General features: G+C 43.0%; 1 protein-coding gene across 2 annotated transcripts in view; it reads left to right on the top strand.

Moving 5' to 3' along the window:
- The window catches only part of fndc3ba (fibronectin type III domain containing 3Ba), a 122,915-nt gene that overhangs the window by 39,887 nt on the left and 66,667 nt on the right, over nt 1–16,361 (top strand). The gene's annotated exons all lie outside the window — the stretch shown is intronic.

Raw genomic sequence — 16,361 nt, 5'->3', positions numbered from 1 at the left:
TATGCCAGTAGAACAAGAGAAATTAGAAAAAGCTTAATATAATGTTTTAAAACAAGTAACTTTTCTCTTGTTCCATTAGCAGATTTTTTTACTTGTTACAAGCAATTCAGACCCAATTTTTATCTTTAAACAACTTGAAATAAGACATGCTTGGACTGGTCAGTTGTGGCTCATATAAAGTCTAAAACAGCATTTTCTATTGAAAATCAGACCTACAAATACACTGCAAAAACTGAAATCTTATCAAGTGTTTTTGTCTTATTTTAAGTAAAAATTGTCTTTTTATGCTCAACATGAGCCACTTTCAACTTATCAGTTCAAAAAATGTCTCGTTTCCAGTTATTTAAAGACAGAAATGAGGTCTGAGTGGCTTGCAACAAGTAAAAAAAAAATCTTCCAATGTAGCAAGAAAATTTTTCTGGAAAATTTACCTGAAACTAAAATAATGTCTCAATACAAGTAACTTTTCTCTTGTTCCATTAGCAGATTTTTGTTTACTTGTTATAAGCAATTCAAACCTCACTTTTGGCTTTAAATAACTTGAAATAAGACGTTTTTCCAGACTGGTCAGTTGAATATGGCTCATATTAGGTTTAAAAAGGCGTTTTCTACTAAAAATAAAAGAAAATCACATGATAAGATTTCAGTTTTACTGTGTAGTCTGTGCAGGCCACTGGTTGTATTGATGTATAGCAAAAGTTTGATACAAAAAATTACAGTGCAGCATTTAAAAATGTAGAGATTTGCTCTAAAAGACTTGTATGGTAGGTCATGAAGGGTTGAAAGAGGAAGAGGACATGCTCACTTAATCTCAGAAGAGAAATCTATTGTTTAAGTCAAGAGCACATGCGTGCACAATGTTGGTTCTCTGGAAATTCACTGTTAGAGAGATTTTATTGTAAGAGTTGCGCTAAGATGTTAAGTGGAACAGTATCTCTTCAACGACTTGTCCCAGTTTCCATATTTTTGCACAGACCAGGATTTTGAACTAATGACCTCCAGTCACCAAGCTAATCAAAATTTCAGAATAGGTTAGGTTTGGTTTAAAGATGTTTTTCTGCAGGTTTGTGATTCTTTGTGGCCTTTTTCATATAAGAAAGTGTGTTGGATAGACATTGATTTTGTACATACAGGCAGAAACACAAGAATTGTCCTGTATTGATGTTGTAGAGAGCAATCAATAATGAAGCAGCGAGGAGGAGGTAAAGGAAAACGCATGCATCGAAGCACGCTGTTCCTAACTCCTATAGGTGGACACTAAAGTCAGTGACAGATTAGGACAGCAGCCATATTCTCACCCTGTGGGAATCTGATATCAGCACATGAAAAGCCTGGAAATGTAATCCACTTAGCGGCTCTTAAAGACGAAGGAGGTGGCAGCAGCACGGGAATTCCCCAGCTCTTGTGGAATCGCGTCTCACTTTGATGATGTCAGCAGAGCGAGTTGAAAGGGCGCCTTTGTTTTCTTCCCTCCCTCTGTCTGTCTGTCTGTCTCCTGCTTCTTCTCCCACTCTCTTTCTGTTGCCCTCTGTGCGAAGCTTTTGGCTCAGATTCTGATTCCCTCTTTGGAAAAAAAAAAGACTCAACCACCGCCGCCGCCGCCGCCAACCCCTTATGCTCTATGTTGTAACTAATTACAGCCCGCCTCCTTTTCTCTGCCCGCCGTGTAATTCAATTTTTCCCTGAAATCAGTGGGATCGACCCTGGCAGGCCTCGCAGGCACAGATAATCCCAGATAGAAACAGTGCATGATGGGATGGACGGATGCAAAGATGTGCCGATAGAGTGCACAATAAATCTGCAGATAGGGATCAGCGAATGAGGAGACACAGGGAAAAAGTTTCTGCACAGACACACACATCAGCAAAAACCAGAAAGAAACACACTCAGTCTTGACCTCACTGGAGTCTGGTGGTTGTCTGTTTATTTGTGTGGCTGCTTGTGTGCACTAGCATGCAGAATTTAGCCTCTGAAGCACAGTGTGCATCTGTGTCTCAGCGCTGTTTTTGGTGCTTTTTTGCTACAGTTAATTGGACGGGCGGCCGGGGGTTTCAGGGTCATGTTTGAATGCACATATTATTAATGTGGAGGGCCACACACACAGAAACTCCTGCTCTGTTTGTGTGTGTGGAGGAGGTCACTGGGTTTAATGAGAGGTGGAGTGTGGCAGTGTGTTATGAAGGCGAACTGAGTCGCTCCTTAGACAGAGACTCGGTGTGATTACTCAGACCTCAGAGCGCCGCGTTCTCTCGTTCTGTGTGTGTGTGTGTGTGTGTGTGTGTGTGACGGCGAGTGAGATTACAGAGACCTCAGGGCACAAGCAGGACCCAGCTTTTATATAAAGTAACCTCTGTTTAGCTGCTGTACTGCGGTGCATGCATGCAAACACACACACACACACACATAGACGCTGTGCCAAGGCAGAACCAGCCTGGAGACACCGACGGCAGCCAAAGAGATTCTTTCATACAGACCTTCAGCCTCCTCCTCCTCCTCCTCCTCTTGTTTTTCTCTCCTTTCTTCTCCTCTTCATCTATTCTCTTCAAGTCAAACCTGACAGCACAAGGAGATGATTGTGTTTGTTGGAACTTCTGCCTTTTAGCCACATCACTGCTGAATTCGCCTGGCTTAATTATGCTCCTTTATTTGGACTGAAAGTTTACATAGAATTTAATTACCCTCAACAAATTCCATAACCTCAGGGTGCAGAAACCCTTTTTTGAGCTGCACCCTTCACATTTAGGTCTCTCCTTTTAGAGACGAAATCTGGGGCTCTGTCTCAGTTATGTGGTTTCTTTGCGAACTTATCGATCAGTCTTCCTAGGGGGCTGTTTACATGACAACATTGTTGCATTTCAGCATCTCGTTTACACGGAAACTTCATTTTAGCCGACCTAAGATGCAAGCTTTGAATCTGCTGACTGTCTTCATACAAAATGTGCATCTGTTGCTCAACTTTTGCTCTTAGTATTCCCCAAAACACCAGATGATCGGCTCAACCCTTCTTTGGTGGAGATCTACCAAAAGCTGCTTCTGGACAAGACAGTTATAGCGCCACCTACAGGCCTGGCATGCTTACTACAGCATTTTCAGACCCTCAGCGTTTTCATGCAAACGCAGGCCCTGTTAACCTGACAAAGTTTCATCTGAAAACGCTAAAACATAGTGAAAAAAATCTGCGTTTACATCGAAACGCTGAGGGACTGAAAACACTGTAGTAAGCATGCCAGGCCTGTAGTTGGTGCTATAACTGTCTTGTTCAGGAGCTGCTTTTAGTAGAGATCCATTGAAGTAGAGTTGAGCCGATCTTCTGGTTATTGGGGAATACTAAAGGTTTTAGGGTGCAACGCAAAAGTTTTGTTGCGTTTCAGCCGACCTAAAACGCAAACTTTTGAAAACAGACTCCAGTGTGGGTTTTTTTCTGAAAGGCTGCCGACACCGTTGCCGTGTAAACAGTAAGCCGGCGTTTTCAGTGGAAACACTGACGTCACACTCCGCCTCGCGCACGTGCATGCAACAGGTTGTTACGATCGTCACGAACTGCCATGTTGTGCTTGTGCTGCTCAATCTGCTATATCTGCTAACTGTCTTTCAACAAAATGTGCATCTGTTGCTCCACTTTTTAACTTAGCATTCACCAGTACACCAGATGACCGACTCAACTCTACTTCGGTGGAGGTCTCCCAAAAGCGGCTTCTGGACAAGACAGTTATAGCACCACCTACAGGCCTGGCATGCTTACTACAGCGTTTTTAGTCCATCAGCGTTTCTGTGTAAACGCAGATTTTTTTCACTGCGTTTGTGCGTTTTCAGATAAAATGTCGTGTAAACGGGGCCTAAGTGCACAAGTGGAGCAACAAATGCACATTTTGCTTAAAGACAGTCACCAGATTCCGCTGTGGCTTACTGTTTTCACGGCAACGGTGTTGGCAGCGTTTCAGAAAAATTTCACTCTGGAGGCCATTTTCAAAGGTTTGCAAAAGTTTCCCGCAAATTTTTTCTCTGCTTTTTGCATTCGGGGTGAACCCTTGTCGTGTAAACAGGGCCTAGGTGTTTCTTGACCCGGTTTTGGGGCTCTGAATTAGTGTTTCTGTATCCACAGTCCTTCCTGTATCACAGTGCTAATTAGCATGCACTCTGATGTGTGTGTGTGTGTGTGAGTGTGTCTGCATGTCTCCATCTCCTGTTTAAACAGCCTGACCTCTCCATGCTCCGGGGGGTCAGCTTCCACTCGGCCCCCCGTCTATCTCTCACCCTGTTGCTCTCATGTATACACTCTCCCCCCGCCTTCCCCCCCCCTTTCTCTCCCCCTCCCCCCACTAAGACCATTCCCCTGAGCTTTCCCACACTCACATCAAAGGACAAGACTCTGGAGGGTGTGTTAGAGCACCCTGCTATGGAATGCGAGTGTGTGTGCATGTGTGTGTGTGTGTGCATGTGTGTGTGTGTGTGTGTGTTTTACAAGGCTGTGTTGGTTTACTGTGTTGTTTGCTCTCTGTTGGACTTTTATGAGGGATGATGAGGCCAGGGGGTGAGGAGAAGGAAGCAGTGACCTGCCGGCAGGATGTGATCAATAGAAATCCAAACTATTTGTCAGACGAAGGTTTAAACTTTTGTCTTGGTAGAGCAAAGCTGACTATGGCCTTGTATGCTGTACACACACATAGTTAACTATGCTGTTATTGTTATTGTTGTTGTTGAATTTATCATCCAAACATCATCTTGACCACTCTTCCACTTCTGAACTGCAAAGGCTGGAGCCTATTCCAGCTCCCATTGGTTGCCAGCCTGTCACAGGGCTAACATGTCAGGACAAATTCACGCACATGCTCATGAGCGTGTTTTTGGTTTGTGGGTGGGAAGCCGGAAAGAGCCCACTCATGCACATTGAAAACATGAAAACCCCACACTGAAAGGCATCTATCCATCAGGTGAATCGAAACAGAGACCTTCTTCCACCATCAATTCAAATACTGATACAGATATCACTGCACTAACCTGCTATAATGACAACACAGATGCAGTCCCAATACTGATAATGGCATTGAATGCTATTTGCAAACAATAAGTTAAGATCATTGCTATGGTAACAACTCCCTGCTCTCCCATGTGCTTATGTGGAATGCTAAAGTCACAGGTGGGGAGAGCACACCCTACTTCATCAAAGGGGCACATAACAGAGTGAGTATCAGTCAAAATCATCATGACTACTAAGGCATCTTGGGAAATGCAGTCCAGCTAAGCCAGCCTGGGATGTGGTTGAAGGACTTGCCGTAGTGGACGCCATCTGTGGCCTCGGCACCAGCTGTTTGCTTGTGTTCCTTTGCGTGTCTCTCATGTGGACGGAGCGGAGTGTGAATCATGTCGTGGTCTGTTTCGTGTTTTAGCAGCAGATGTGTGTTGTTGTTGTTGTGCTCTCTCTGTCTTTGTGTCTCCCTCATTGTTGCTTTCTGTCTCTTTCTGTGGCTGCATCCCCACGCTGCTGTTTCATAACTCCTCTGTGCTCCTAAAATCGATGAGGTCGGCTGTTATTAAGGACGGTTCACTTACCTCATTTCTGCTCGATGGCTTGGATGGATGGCTGGATGCATCAGGTGGAAGTCTTTTATCAGACTGATACTCCACAGTGAAAATACAAAAGTGAGTGGATGCTGCATTGAAACACATCCAGACAGACGTCAACGACTGTACCAGACATTTTTAGTGTCTTTTTATCCTCAGATTCTCAAATTAGCCTCATAAATTTACAAAGGAGGACAGTTTATTATGGACAGCCAAGTAAAAATAACATGTTTGTATACATTGTGGAACATTTACAAAATCCTAATGTTATGAAAAATGAATTATTATATGGAAAAGTTTGCTAGTATAGATATAAACATGTAGATATAGTATGCAGAGAGTTGAGAAGGATTTTTTCAGGGTTATCTTTATCCAGTAAAGTAATTCAGGCTTAAAAAATAGCAAATTCAGCTAGCGTTTCTGCAAAAATTTGTTGTTCTGACAGTAGGAGGAACTAATTGAGCAAAGAAAAATGTCAATAACTCAAAAAGGAATCTCTCTTAGCCTCCTTCATCACCATCCCTTTCTCCTTTACCGTATCTGTGTGTCTTCCTGCCTCAGTGTTTGTCTCAGCTGGCTGGACAACGCTAGCGCTGAGGATCTTTTTACTCAAGCCTTCTGCTGGAGCCTGTGCTACGACATGGAGTCCTTTGATGCAGATGGAAATGGAGGCCTCATGGCTCTTGTTTATGGAAGGCCAGGTGGCTGTAAACAAGATGAGGGAGGAGATACAAATACACTTTTCTCAGTAGCGCTTAAAGAGGACTAATGTTTGAGGAACACAGTTTTGTTGCTTATAATCAGAGGAGCTTGTTTTGGAAATTTTACCTGCCTCAAAATCCAAGTCCCACCTTTAGGGGACAGTGTGGAACAGACAGGGGGTTAGAATTCATGCATTAAGAGGAAAGCTTTGCTGCCTGTGTTGTCACGGTAATGCACAGTTCTGGGGGCTCCCTGCCCTTCCATGTTTCTATGTGGAATGCCAGAAGTTGAGGCAGGGAGAGCACAATTCTTTTCTCTTTTGTGAACATACATGAAAAGCCAAAGCAGTTGTGCAATTCCCTTGTCCTTAGGGATCCATCAAAACGGATCGTGCTATTGGTTATCAGTGTTTCAGCGCCCCTCAAAGCTGGATTAGTATCACTGGATTGTTTTTTTGTTTTTTGTTTTTACCAGTGCTCTTTGCTACTTGATTGAACTGCTGCCTCTGCTGCATTACCAGTCAACAGGGTTTAAATGTTTACATTTGAAAAAAACTTGAGTACATTCTGAATTTTTTTGCTGGTAAACATTTCAATACTTCAAAGTTTAAACAAATATTAACTTTAGTAATCCAATATACAATTTTTTTTGCCTTTTACCCAAAACATTACCAGTCTTATCCCACAGTAGGGCATGTAGGTTATTATTTAACACTGGTATCAGATTGGTATCGGTATCAGTTGATACCAAAGCCCGGGTATAAGTTGGATAAGTGTATCCCTACTTGTCTTTATAAGTTGATTGTTTCATCATGATCTATACCGTAGCTCCCTACCCTTCCATGTGCCTGTAATGCCAGAAGTTGAGGTAGGGAGAGCACATCTCCCTTCTCCTTATGTACATATAGGAAAAGCTGAAACAGGGCGCGCAGCAGCAAAGACCTATGGAGTACAGCAGCCACGCATCTATGGGTTTGACTGGCTGGGCCGAGACACGCCCACTTCCTGCCTAAACCCAGCCAATCAAGCTGCCTCTTTTTGTTTGTTCTGTCAGTCCAACTGTCTTTGCTTCACATCACAGATGAAAACATGCAGAGGGGAATCTATGGGTCTACTGCAACACTAAATGCGATTAATGAAATCGATTGTATGGCCCACCCATGTTTCTTCCAAGCGGGAACCTCCGGTCTAAGATTATGAGACAATGCTGAAGTGCTAAAATCTGCTGTTTCTCGTGTGTTCGCTTGAGGCTGGCTCCGGAAGTAGCAGAAGTCACATACACACCAAGCCAAAAAAAGACTTTTTCAAAGCAGAAATTAACCTATTTACAGCCTGGTTTAAAAAAAAAAAAAAGTGTCCTGTCTGTGTCGCTAATTTTACTACCGGCTCCCACTGTACGGGGGGTGAATTTTTTTCTAACTCCGTTCAGAGGATATTAAGATCGCAAGCTCCCCCAATAAGAGGCACAGCTGAGGGTCACATGACCGACAGGTGCCCTATGGCTGTAGGCGAAGCCCTTGCCACTACCAATATAGCTGATGTGCTTCATTTTCCGTTTCAGAAACAAACGGGTGACGTCGGCAAGACTACGTCCATGTTTTATACAGTCTATGGTTTCTTTATGCCCTGGTGCAGGTTAATTTCTGTCTACACCACTGGGGTACAGAACAGATCAAGTATCAGTGAAAAAAATACACAGCAACATAACAGGAGTTGGGTTGGAGGCTGATTTCAAAGATGACACTTGGTTTTAACGAAAGAACAGTTGTCTTTGAGTTTTATTCAGCATATTAAAGCTAATACCTTTAAACCGTAAAGAAACACCAGTGGAGCTTTAAGGATGGGATCACCACACTGATATCACACTGGTGGATATTCCCTTCCTTGCATTTCCAGAATGTTCCCCAAACACACCAGCCATCAGTTTTAATCTACCAGCTTGGTCATGTTTGCTGTCTGTCTGGCAGGAAACCATATCAAAGGTTTTGCCAGGGCACGTTTCTCTTCTTCCTTTGGTCTAATTATTTGTGTTGACGGATGCTTGGTCTTTATCTTTGTAGATGCTAGAGAAAATACAACATAATGAGTGTGTTACATGTGACGTCTAGATGTATATGTCTTTGTACACGGTGGAGCCGTTTTACAGAAAACTTTCCTTCAGGTTTTCACTCCCTGGGTAAACTCCGCTCATGAGGTGTGTTTATTGTGAGTTTGTGTGTCTTAATTTGGTGTTATGTCCCATTGGATTTGGGGAAACTAGTCTCCATGGGAACGGACTCTAACTCCAGGTGGTGTGTACTGGAATGCGTTCCCTGTGGGCACAATTTGTGTGTGCGCATACCTGTGTTTTCATTTCTTTTTCCAGCCTTTTCCACTCAAATGTTAGAAACAAAGGGACAGAGAGGGTGGTTAACAACTTGACTTTTGTGTGCAAAAGTGTGTGTGTGTGTGTGTAAAAGTGTGTGGTGCATAGAGAGAGTTGATTGTTGTTGTATGCCCTGCCCAGTGCTAACGTGCAAACTCAATGCCCTCACGCAGCAGGGCATGAGGAGGCAGAGGAAGAAAGGAGGGAGAAACAAGTGAAGTGGAAATGAAAGGATAGAATAAAGAAAGGTAAATAAGGAGAGGAGAGACAGAAAAAGGGAGGAAAAAAGGAGGAATAGAGCAGGAGCAGGAGAATAAGACGCTACATGTCTGGTCGTGTCTGCAACCATGCATTCCGGGCGAGGCCACTTCCTCTTGGTGATGACCCCAGCCACCCCTGCTCTGCTGACTTGGTCTGCGCTGCCAGCTCCAAGGAGAAGCTGTGTTTGCTGTGGGGACTGGCCCATTTAGGGGCAACTCAGGGGTGGAGGGTGAGGGGAAGGGGGGCAGAAAATCTGTAAAATACTGTGTCTGTCTTCATATGTAAGGCTGTGTGTGAACAGCAGCTGTGGAGAGAAGAGGGCTCGCAGAATTTTCCAGAAAGAGTGAGAGAAAGAGAGCTTTTCCAGGGATGAATTCTTGGCTCCCTTGAAGCTCAGGGTACAGCTGGAGCACTTCTCCTTCTCTCCGCCCTTCACTTCTCCTCCTCCTCCTTTCTCTCTTTTTCTAACCTCCTCCACTTCCTCCGTAGCTTCCATGTGTCCCCTCTCTCTGTTTCTACCTCGCAGTATTTTTTTTCAATCTCATAATCCCTCATACAGATTATTTTTGATTTGCATTTTGCAGTTATTTTTTCACTTAAACTAAAAGAAGTTGTTGAATAACAATAATGCTTCTCCATCCTTTGAATCTATTAAAAAATTAAAGGGCATATTGCAGGTTTTTTTTTTTTAAACACTTATCATGATCTGAGAATGGCAGTAGATTAAGTCAATCACTGATTTTGTATGTTATTCATCAAAAAAGGCACAAATTAGGAGGAAGAAGTGTCTGTTTTCAGTATAACTGTTTAAAACGCTCTTTTTTCAGCATCACGTCATTTGATGTAACGAAAGGGACTCGCATTCCTTCACTCTGCTTCGAGCGAATGTGAATCACAGGTTGTCATGAGTCAGATCGCGCATTTGGGGTTGTGTTCATTTTGTTTCTTTCAAAGTATTATTTAATTTGACCATCCGTTAAGATGTTGTTTGGATGGATGGATGCAGAAATACTAACTTAACAGGACATTGTGTCCACTAGCTTTCGTTAGCTTTCGTGCACGGATTCGTTTTGCGCAGCTGACAAGACGGGACTTTGTTTCTACATCGGTCACAAAAATGCGTAGGTGTGGTGCCCATTCATGGACAGGAGGATTGATATGATGGAGTCTATTTTGTAAAGTCTGTGGATGGAGTTCAGGACAGGATACCGGCGCCGGGTGAGACTGACCCGGCTGCTGTTCAGTCAGACAACTCCAGCCCCACCAGCAGCAGCCGCAGCCTCTAGCCAGGCCTGAACCACACGTATATGGATATATTCCTAAACGCACATTTTCTGTCCATTTGGGCCTCTCAACCACACAAACACGGTGATTTCACCCACATAAACGGAGATTTTTAAAAACGGATGAAAAAGTGAAAAGAAAAATATACAGTTGAGTGACTGCACATACTCATGACGTTCTTCTTCTATGGTTTTCACATTTTGCTAACCTGCCACTTATCAGCCAGGCATGGCATTGCAGGCTTCAGAGGCAATCATTTTCAGTTTGGCCTCTTCGTATGGACAGAGATAGTTCTGTGGTGTGTGACAGAGATTTATTTTTAAACAAGGACAAAGATATCCGATCAAAAAAATATCCATATTCGTGTGATTTAGGCCTAAAACATCTCTAGGAGACCTGGTGGTTTATTAATTTAGGAATTTCTTTCAGGAGATTGTTTTTAAGTTATTTTCCTATCAATTTCTTAACAGTTGTCTTTAACCTGCAATATGCAATATTGATTTTTTTCGATTGATTTAATCGATCAAGTAATCAATCAAAATCACAATCTGCAGATGTAGTTTTCATAAACTGTTGTAGGTTTGTACCTCTAGTATTATATACTTATTAATTCCTTCTGCATGAGTCTTGTATCTCATCTTCTGTTGTTGTCATTCCCTCGTTGTTCTCTCAAATGGATAATCTATGAATCGATGGTGCAGTGTGCGCCAATTAATCAATTTAAAGAAACGATCCAGGAATACAATAATGATGAACTTTTATGGTCATTATGAAAAATTGAAAAGTTTTGTGATAAGTGCTCAATCTCTGCTCTTTTCGTCTTTTTTAACTTTTATGTTAAGTGCAATTATCAAAATCTTCTAGTTGTTTTCTAGAGCTCTAATGATAAATCAATTAACCAATGGAAATATTTGATTACCTTGGCATAAATTTGAAGTTTGTTACAACTTAATCTTATTGTATTCTCAAAACGATTAATTGATTGACCCAGATGATGTTACCATTTGCATACTTTTTAGAAACTGTGCCAGTCCTTTCATTGATATTCAACCTACCGATATTATTAAAACTTTAATAATATTGAATGCTCTGTATGTGACATTCGTTGGATGAGACCTTAAAGATGTCATGGACTAATCCTCAGAGGCAGACATCAACATGTGCCTGAGGTTCCTGAGGCCTCCTGCACAGCTGCGCAGACTACACATGTGATTGTTTACATCATGTGTGTTTGGATTTCACAGGGAAGCCCCTCTGTTTTCTCTTCAGCTCTGATCTGATTGGTTGAGGTGGGGGTGGGAGTGCGTGTCGGTCAATGGGAGGGCCCCAAACACGGAGGTTGAGGGGTGATCGCAGGGACTGGTTGAGGGAAAGTTTTGGTATCCGTCTTGAAGAGAAGTCAGTTTGACCTAGATATCCCTCATGTTTCTCCCACTCCTGCATGCAGTCTGCACCGTATCTTACTTCCTTGCTAGCCTGAGCTGCCACACACACACAGGCACACACAGTCACACACACATAAACATATGCATACACAAAAAGTGGAATGCAGAGTTAAGGAGTGGGGGGAAAGTCCCAGCAATTGTTGGACTTCCAGTCCTGCCTTTCCACTGACATTAACCCTACATTCTTCTCCATCTTCTTCTTCTTCTACTTCTTCCTGTCTTTCTTCTTCCTCCCTGCACACACTTTCTCCGCTCTGTTCTGTGTGGTGGACACAAACTCGGTGCTGTTCAGACTGTGACTCATACACGAGGAATGCCCCACATTAACATGTGGAGAGATAGGAGGAGGAGGAGGAGGAAAGAGGGAGAGGAGTACAGCTGGGAACAGACGTAGCAGCTTGTGCACAGAGGGGGAAAAAATGAGCAAAAAGGACTAAAAGCAGGGCTGCTCCTTTAATGGGTCAAGGTTTGAGAATTAGTTTCCTCTCGAGGATTTGAGGGGAGCGCGAGAAAGAAAAAAAAGAGGATGATCATTAGACTCTAAGTCTGTTTACACACGGACAGCTGTTGCCCTTCTTTGCGCTCCTCCTTCTCTCCATGAAGTTGATTAGTGAATGGATACAATGAGTCATCAGTGTCTGGCTTGTGTGTTTTTGCATGTGCACATGCACGCTCGCACATGCATGAAGAGGAAGACTGATAAGCAGAGTCTGTCTCAGCGTGCAGTGTGTGTGTGCGGATATGTGTGTGTTTTTGCGTGCTGCATGGTTACCAATCTCAAAACAATTAAATCTGCAAGTCCAAGAATAGCCTCCTGGGATTGAACTGGAAAAGTTAGATTGTTTGCATGTTCCAAGTTGTTATGTCTGAATTTGTTAATGCATTATTGACTGTGTGTGTGTGTGTGTCCAGATTTGTTGTTTCTGCCAAGGTGACCATGATTTCTGTCAGTGTAAACTCTTCTAATGTCATTGTGTCCTACAAGTTAAGTGTGTTTTTATGTGTGTGTGTGTGTGTGTACTTGCTTATGTCAGCATGACATCTTCAGAGTTCCTGCACATATGCCAAGGTGTTAATCAGGGCATTGGTCGGCGGTTTGGAAATTGGTTTATTTTACTTCTTTGACCGTGTGTGTGTGTGGCTGTGAAAGAGTGTTTTTCTATATAATGTGTGTGTTTGTGTGTTTGTGTGTGTGTGTGTGTGTGTGTGTGTGTGTGTGTGTGTGTGTGTGTGTGTGTGTGTGTGTGTGTGTGTGTGTGTGTGTGTGTGTGTGTGTGTGTGTTTGTACATGTTAAGATCAGGGGAGAACAAAGCCCGGCTGGGCTCGGTGTCCCTCCAGACGTTACGTTGCTCTCCTCTGGAGCAGACCCAGCAGCAGAAGTAGGTCGACAGGCTGTGGGTGGATGAGATGTGGGCTGGGTGGAGGTCTGTGAGCTGGCACTCGGGATACATTAAACAGATCCGGGCCTGTATGCTGAAGCTGCGTTTACACAGTGATGAGGAGAGGATAAGGTTTAGAGGGTTCATGGTCTGTTCCTAGAAACTCTTTAACCCTTTGATGAAAGTGTCTTCCTGGAGAATTCCACTGCACCTACAGCTATCTCATACACCTGGGATGGTTGTTTAGCATCTCTAAAATTTCAATGTTTCATTAAAGCAGAAATTATCCTCATGTGTTAGGCTGCTTTATTGGTCACATTTGGGCTCGTAGCCCACACGGAGGAGCTAAACTATTCTAAATGTTGATGTAAGAAAAGATGACAAGGTACCAGAAGTGCTAACTTGGCTCTTTTTATATTGTTTGAAATAACAAAGCACTCAATCTTGAGAAGCTTACAGGGAAAATACAGGTTACATAACATAACATAAACCTAATAAATAAAGTCTTTAAGGTCACCTGGGGGCCAGTGTTGACCTGAGGAGTCTGAGAGCTTCATATCGTGAGATGAAACAATTGATTTGATGAATGACTTCAATAAAAAAACATCTAACCACACAAATATATTATTATGTTACAAGAAATAGTCATAAGCTGAAAAATCTCTCTTGAATTGTCTCAGGTGTCTTTTTATTTGTATTTTAAAGAGAGAGTGTTCTGTTTTTCCATATTTGAAACAAAGTTTTAAAGTAACAATACAGGATGTTACTGCTATGTACTCATATGTTGTAGAAATTTCTGAATCTGAAAACTGTAAAAACGGTCCGTTTCTAAAATTAGCACAAAATCATCATGAGACATGCTGGAATAATGATATCATCGCATAAAGATCTCTTCACTGCTTGTTGGAGGGGTGGGCCTCAATCACCAAGGCTCACACAAGGCTCTACCCTCTGACAGGTCTCTAAAGGGGCACCAGCAGGGAGCCTTAAAGAGACAGCAGCTAAAATGAGAGGCAAAAAAAAATTAAGCTTAATTTTTAGCTGTAAACCATGTGAAGCTAACACGGGGGTGCCTGTGGGACAGAATAAAGTCTAAAAAAAAAAGCACAATACCCCCTCTTTAATAATTAGAATTAATAAAGTGGATGTTGTCAATGTGGTGTTATCTTTAGAGGCAGCAGAGTTGCAGATGATTCTCAAACAAGAAAGGAAATCAGAACTTTGTTTCAGAAGTCTGCACTAAGTTTTTTCAGTCTGTGCAGACGAGAGCACACTCTTAATTTGAAATGTGATCCCTCGCTGTCAGTGAGCCAGTAATATAACGCTGGTTTTACAAGCCTCATCATCATTGTAGCGCCTGTTTCTTCTCCTTCTCTTTAATATCCTGATGTCACGTGAAGATGAGGTCATCGTGGCGCTGATAGATCATCAGCTGGCAGAGCTGACAATGCTTTCTCTTTGTTCTCCTGTGACACTGTGTTATGCAACACTGAGGATAGAAATCTGGAAGGATATTCGCATACCAAAAACACACACACACACACTCACGCTCAAGTTATGTACATACAGTAAGCTTATGATTTACATTCCTTTGCATATCTGCAGCCCGCTCAAATTACCCACAGTCCCACAAAACACACACTCGGGCTAAGAAGTATGTGTGCATGTTTCTGTGTTGCAAATGCAGATGGATGTTTGTAAAATGGATCATTTTTGTGTTCACGTCCATATGTGTGTAAATGTGTGTGTGTGTGCAGAGAGGTGGTGTAGTTAACCAGGGCAGGGCAGCGCAGGAAGTCCTGACTTCCTCCTCCATCACTGAGTCTCAGCCCATACAGGGCAAAGCTGTCCACTGGACTTGAGTCACCGGAGATAGACTGAAGTCTGTGTTTGTGTTTGTGTATGTGTGTGCGTGTGTGTGTGTGTGTCATCACATGTTTCACACTGATCCAGGATGTGTATATATACAGTGAGCTGTGCTATTTTAAAAATGTCTCACACATTTCCTGCTACCACAGAGTGTCTCTTCCCTCCTCTTTTGCTCTATATTTTAACTTCACTACAATTCCCATCATGCACCATATTCTGTCTCCTGAGTCTCTCTAGTAGCTGTGGACTAAAAGCCCCCTGGGAATTTGTTTCATATTTATGTCTCTGGTTTGACAATAGGTCATGATCTGTAGTGTGTGTGTTTTTGGTGTTTCTGATTTGTGTGTGTGCATGTGTGTGTGTGTGTGTGTGCATGTGTGTGTGTGTGTGTGTGTGTGTGTGTGTTGGCGAGGCAGCAGAGGAAGCTGTCGTGGGAGTGTCTTGCTCTTGGATCACCGAGGACAGATAACATTACCCTGCCGATGCTTACATAACTTCCAGGCAGCGCCACGTCACAGCTGACCCAGACACACAGATGCACACACACACACACACACACACACACACACACACACACACACACACACACACACACACACACACACACACACACACACACACACACGCACACGCACAAGCACACATATACACACATAGGGATACATGTACCCATGGAGATCAGACAGCTGCCTCCATGGGGCTCTCACAGGGTACACAAAGGTTGTGTGTGTGTGTGTGTGTGTGTGTGTGTGTGTGTGTGTGTGTGTGTGTGTGTGTGTGTGTGTGTGTGTGTGTGTGTGTGTGTGTGTGTGTGTGTGTGTGTGTGTGAGTGTGTGTGTGTCTGTGAGTGTGTGTGTGTGTGTCTGTGAGTGTGTTTTGTACCTTGTGGAAAGATAAAGTGAGCATTTGGAGACACCATGTTTTTTCGTTTCTGTGTGTTTTTAGGAAATCCATCTGAGTGGGGTTGTTTTGTATGTAGGTCAGCTCACAAACAGGCTCATTTGGTCCGACACACTCACACACTTACACACATGCTTCCCCAAGAGGGTCTGCATTTCCTTTCAATGTGGTGACCACATGTGCCGAGCTGAAAGGAAGGAGAAAGTGTTTGACTCCTCTCTGAAAGCTGACTCTGGCTTCAGACTGAACACACACATGTTTACACACAGTTTGTCTCTGGTTATCTCACACACACTGTCTGCATCAGAGATCTATAGAAGAAAGTGTGTGTTTAGGAAGTGTGTATGAGTTAAAGCCTTTATACGGATGTAAGTAATCAGGGAGTATTTGAGACCAGAAATCTTTTAATGTCCAAGTGCTATCCATGTGTGTTATCCGTGTGTGTTATCTGTGTGTGTGTGTGTTGTGTTTTGGGGCTCAGCAGCAGCTGTCTTTGACAGTTATGTGATGGGAAACATTTGATGAAAAGTTGCATCACGTCCTGTTCTTGTACATAAGTGTGAACCCATGTGCGAACAGCTGGACAACATCACT

This window comes from Halichoeres trimaculatus, unplaced genomic scaffold (assembly GCF_033239565.1).
Source record: "Halichoeres trimaculatus isolate MK-OKI-2021-1 unplaced genomic scaffold, fHalTri1.1 fHalTri1_scaffold_17, whole genome shotgun sequence".
Classification (NCBI taxonomy): domain Eukaryota; kingdom Metazoa; phylum Chordata; class Actinopteri; order Labriformes; family Labridae; genus Halichoeres; species Halichoeres trimaculatus.
The sequence above is the reverse complement of the archived record's forward strand: the minus strand, read 5'-3'. Positions and strand labels throughout refer to the sequence as shown.